The sequence below is a fragment of the Amblyomma mixtum genome, chromosome 10 (assembly GCF_055824585.1).
Source record: "Amblyomma mixtum isolate Tamu chromosome 10, ASM5582458v1, whole genome shotgun sequence".
Classification (NCBI taxonomy): domain Eukaryota; kingdom Metazoa; phylum Arthropoda; class Arachnida; order Ixodida; family Ixodidae; genus Amblyomma; species Amblyomma mixtum.
Genome location: NC_143021.1, coordinates 104469629 through 104475767, shown reverse-complemented (window position 1 = coordinate 104475767; position 6139 = coordinate 104469629).

Here is a 6139-nt window from a genome sequence, read left to right as displayed (position 1 = left end):
AACTCCGAATCTCCAAAACTCCAAAACTCGAAAACTCCGAAACTCCAAAACTCCAAAACTCCAATACTCCAAAACTCCAAAACTCCGAAACTCCAAAACTCCGAAACTCCAAAACTCCGAATCTCCAAAACTCCAAAACTCCAAAACTCCGAAACTCCGAAACTCCAAAACTCCAAAACTCCAATACTCCAAAACTCCAAAACTCCGAAACTCCAAAACTCCGAAACTCCAAAACTCCAATACTCCAAAACTCCGAAACTCCAAAACTCCGAAACTCCAAAACTCCAAAACTCCAATACTCCAAAACTCCAAAACTCGGAAACTCCAAAACTCCAAAACTCCGAAACTCCAAAACTCCGAAACTCCAAAACTCCGAATCTCCAAAACTCCAAAACTCCGAAACTCCAAAACTCCGAACTTCCAAAACTCCGAAACTCCAAAACTCCGAATCTCCAAAACTCGGAAACTCCAAAACTCCAAAACTCCAAAACTCCAAAACTCCGAAACTCCAAAACTCCAAAACTCCAAAACTCCAAAACTCCAAAACTCCAAAACTCCAAAACTCCAAAACTCCAAAACTCCAAAACTCCGAAACTCCAAAACTCCGAAACTCCGCAACTCCGAAACTCCAAAACTCCGAAACTCCGAAACTCCGAAACTCCGAAACTCCAAAACTCCAAAACTCCAAAACTCCGAAACTCCAAAACTCCGAAACTCCGAAACTCCGAAACTCCAAAACTCCGAAACTCCAAAACTCCGAAACTCCAAAACTCCAAAACTCCGAAACTCCAAAACTCCGAAACTCCAAAACTCCAAAACTCCAAAACTCCGAAACTCCAAAACTCCGAAACTCGGAAACTCCAAAACTCCGAAACTCCAAAACTCCAAAACTCCAAAACTCCAATACTCCAAAACTCAAAACTCCAAAACTCCAAAACTCCGAAACTCCAAAACTCCAAAACTCCAAAACTCCGAAACTCCGAAACTCCAAAACTCCAAAACTCCAAAACTCCGAAACTCCAAAACTCCAAAACTCCAAAACTCCGAAACTCCGAAACTCCGAAACTCCAAAACTCCAAAACTCCGAAACTCCAAAACTCCAAAACTCCAATACTCCAAAACTCCAAAACTCCAAAACTCCGAAACTCCAAAACTCCAAAACTCCGAAACTCCGAAACTCCGAAACTCCGAAACTCCAAAACTCCGAAACTCCGAAACTCCGAAACTCCGAAACTCCGAAACTCCAAAACTCCAAAACTCCAAAACTCCAAAACTCCAAAACTCCGAAACTCCAAAACTCCGAAACTCCGAAACTCCAAAACTCCGAAACTCCGAAACTCCGAAACTCCGAAACTCCAAAACTCCAAAACTCCGAAACTCCAAAACTCCGAAACTCCGAAACTCCAAAACTCCGAAACTCCAAAACTCCGAATCTCCAAAACTCCAAAACTCCGAAACTCCAAAACTCCGAACTTCCAAAACTCCGAAACTCCAAAACTCCAAATCTCCAAAACTCGGAAACTCCAAAACTCCAAAACTCCAAAACTCCGAAACTCCAAAACTCCAAAACTCCAAAACTCCAAAACTCCAAAACTCCGAAACTCCAAAACTCCGAAACTCCGAAACTCCGAAACTCCAAAACTCCGAAACTCCGAAACTCCGAAACTCCGAAACTCCAAAACTCCAAAACTCCAAAACTCCGAAACTCCAAAACTCCGAAACTCCGAAACTCCGAAACTCCGAAACTCCAAAACTCCAAAACTCCAAAACTCCGAAACTCCAAAACTCCGAAACTCCAAAACTCCAAAACTCCGAAACTCCAAAACTCCAAAACTCCAAAACTCCGAAACTCCAAAACTCCGAAACTCCAAAACTCCAAAACTCCAAAACTCCGAAACTCCAAAACTCCGAAACTCCGAAACTCCAAAACTCCGAAACTCCAAAACTCCAAAACTCCAAAACTCCAATACTCCAAAACTCCAAAACTCCAAAACTCCGAAACTCCAAAACTCCAAAACTCCAAAACTCCGAAACTCCGAAACTCCAAAACTCCAAAACTCCAAAACTCCGAAACTCCAAAACTCCAAAACTCCAAAACTCCGAAACTCCAAAACTCCGAAACTCCGAAACTCCGAAACTCCAAAACTCCAAAACTCCGAAACTCCAAAACTCCAAAACTCCAATACTCCAAAACTCCAAAACTCCAAAACTCCGAAACTCCAAAACTCCAAAACTCCGAAACTCCGAAACTCCGAAACTCCGAAACTCCAAAACTCCGAAACTCCGAAACTCCGAAACTCCGAAACTCCAAAACTCCAAAACTCCGAAACTCCGAAACTCCGAAACTCCGAAACTCCAAAACTCCCAAACTCCAAAACTCCGAAACTCCAAATCTCCGAAACTCCAAAACTCCGAAACTCCAAAACTCCAAAACTCCGAAACTCCAAAACTCCGAAACTCCAAAACTCCAAAACTCCAAAACTCCGAAACTCCAAAACTCCAATACTCCAAAACTCCGAAACTCCAAAACTCCAAAACTCCAAAACTCCAATACTCCAAAACTCCGAAACTCCGAAACTCCAAAACTCCAAAACTCCGAAACTCCAAAACTCGGAAACTCCAAAACTACAAAACTACAAAACTCCAAAACTCCGAAACTCCAAAACTCCGAAACTCCAAAACTCCAAAACTCCGAAACTCCAAAACTCCGAAACTCCAAAACTCCGAAACTCCAAAACTCCAAAACTCCAATACTCCAAAACTCCAAAACTCGGAAACTCCAAAACTCCGAAACTCCAAAACTCCGAATCTCCAAAACTCCAAAACTCGAAAACTCCGAAACTCCAAAACTCCAAAACTCCAATACTCCAAAACTCCAAAACTCCGAAACTCCAAAACTCCGAAACTCCAAAACTCCGAATCTCCAAAACTCCAAAACTCCAAAACTCCAAAACTCCGAAACTCCAAAACTCCAAAACTCCAATACTCCAAAACTCCAAAACTCCGAAACTCCAAAACTCCGAAACTCCAAAACTCCAATACTCCAAAACTCCGAAACTCCAAAACTCCGAAACTCCAAAACTCCAAAACTCCAATACTCCAAAACTCCAAAACTCGGAAACTCCAAAACTCCAAAACTCCGAAACTCCAAAACTCCGAAACTCCAAAACTCCGAATCTCCAAAACTCCAAAACTCCGAAACTCCAAAACTCCGAACTTCCAAAACTCCGAAACTCCAAAACTCCGAATCTCCAAAACTCGGAAACTCCAAAACTCCAAAACTCCAAAACTCCAAAACTCCGAAACTCCAAAACTCCAAAACTCCAAAACTCCAAAACTCCAAAACTCCAAAACTCCAAAACTCCAAAACTCCGAAACTCCAAAACTCCGAAACTCCGCAACTCCGAAACTCCAAAACTCCGAAACTCCGAAACTCCGAAACTCCGAAACTCCAAAACTCCAAAACTCCAAAACTCCGAAACTCCAAAACTCCGAAACTCCGAAACTCCGAAACTCCAAAACTCCGAAACTCCAAAACTCCGAAACTCCAAAACTCCAAAACTCCGAAACTCCAAAACTCCGAAACTCCAAAACTCCAAAACTCCAAAACTCCGAAACTCCAAAACTCCGAAACTCGGAAACTCCAAAACTCCGAAACTCCAAAACTCCAAAACTCCAAAACTCCAATACTCCAAAACTCCAAAACTCCAAAACTCCAAAACTCCGAAACTCCAAAACTCCAAAACTCCAAAACTCCGAAACTCCGAAACTCCAAAACTCCAAAACTCCAAAACTCCGAAACTCCAAAACTCCAAAACTCCAAAACTCCGAAACTCCGAAACTCCGAAACTCCAAAACTCCAAAACTCCGAAACTCCAAAACTCCAAAACTCCAATACTCCAAAACTCCAAAACTCCAAAACTCCGAAACTCCAAAACTCCAAAACTCCGAAACTCCGAAACTCCGAAACTCCGAAACTCCAAAACTCCGAAACTCCGAAACTCCAAAACTCCAAAACTCCAAAACTCCAAAACTCCGAAACTCCAAAACTCCGAAACTCCGAAACTCCGAAACTCCAAAACTCCGAAACTCCGAAACTCCGAAACTCCGAAACTCCAAAACTCCAAAACTCCGAAACTCCAAAACTCCGAAACTCCGAAACTCCAAAACTCCGAAACTCCAAAACTCCGAATCTCCAAAACTCCAAAACTCCGAAACTCCAAAACTCCGAACTTCCAAAACTCCGAAACTCCAAAACTCCAAATCTCCAAAACTCGGAAACTCCAAAACTCCAAAACTCCAAAACTCCGAAACTCCAAAACTCCAAAACTCCAAAACTCCAAAACTCCAAAACTCCAAAACTCCAAAACTCCGAAACTCCAAAACTCCGAAACTCCGAAACTCCGAAACTCCAAAACTCCGAAACTCCGAAACTCCGAAACTCCGAAACTCCAAAACTCCAAAACTCCAAAACTCCGAAACTCCAAAACTCCGAAACTCCGAAACTCCGAAACTCCGAAACTCGAAAACTCCAAAACTCCAAAACTCCGAAACTCCAAAACTCCGAAACTCCAAAACTCCAAAACTCCGAAACTCCAAAACTCCAAAACTCCAAAACTCCGAAACTCCAAAACTCCGAAACTCCAAAACTCCAAAACTCCAAAACTCCGAAACTCCAAAACTCCGAAACTCCGAAACTCCAAAACTCCGAAACTCCAAAACTCCAAAACTCCAAAACTCCAATACTCCAAAACTCCAAAACTCCAAAACTCCGAAACTCCAAAACTCCAAAACTCCAAAACTCCGAAACTCCGAAACTCCAAAACTCCAAAACTCCAAAACTCCGAAACTCCAAAACTCCAAAACTCCAAAACTCCGAAACTCCAAAACTCCGAAACTCCGAAACTCCGAAACTCCAAAACTCCAAAACTCCGAAACTCCAAAACTCCAAAACTCCAATACTCCAAAACTCCAAAACTCCAAAACTCCGAAACTCCAAAACTCCAAAACTCCGAAACTCCGAAACTCCGAAACTCCGAAACTCCAAAACTCCGAAACTCCGAAACTCCGAAACTCCGAAACTCCAAAACTCCAAAACTCCAAAACTCCGAAACTCCGAAACTCCGAAACTCCGAAACTCCAAAACTCCCAAACTCCAAAACTCCGAAACTCCAAAACTCCGAAACTCCAAAACTCCGAAACTCCAAAACTCCAAAACTCCGAAACTCCAAAACTCCGAAACTCCAAAACTCCAAAACTCCAAAACTCCGAAACTCCAAAACTCCGAAACTCCGAAACTCGGAAACTCCAAAACTCCAAAACTCCAAAACTCCGAAACTCCAAAACTCCAAAACTCCGAAACTCCAAATCTCCGAAACTCCGAAACTCCGAAACTCCAAAACTCCAAAACTCCAAAACTCCAAAACTCCGAAACTCCGAAACTCCAAAACTCCGAAACTCCGAAACTCCGAAACTCCAAAACTCCAAAACTCCGAAACTCCAAAACTCCGAAACTCCAAAACTCCAAAACTCCAAAACTCCGAAACTCCAAAACTCCGAAACTCCGAAACTCCAAAACTCCAAAACTCCAAAACTCCGAAACTCCAAAACTCCGAAACTCCGAAACTCCGAAACTCCGAAACTCCAAAACTCCGAAACTCCAAAACTCCAAAACTCCAAAACTCCAATACTCCAAAACTCCAAAACTCCAAAACTCCGAAACTCCAAAACTCCAAAACTCCAAAACTCCGAAACTCCGAAACTCCAAAACTCCAAAACTCCAAAACTCCGAAACTCCAAAACTCCAAAACTCCAAAACTCCGAAACTCCAAAACTCCGAAACTCCGAAACTCCGAAACTCCAAAACTCCAAAACTCCAAAACTGCAAAACTCCAAAACTCCGAAACTCCGAAACTCCAAAACTCCAAAACTCCGAAACTCCGAAACTCCAAAACTCCGAAACTCCAAAACTCCAAAACTCCAAAACTCCAATACTCCAAAACTCCAAAACTCCAACTCCGAAACCCCAAAACTCCAAAACTCCAAAACTCCGAAACTCCGAAACTCCAAAACTCCAAAACTCCGAAACTCCAAAACTCCAATACTCCAAAACTCCAAAACTCCAAAACTCCAAAACTCC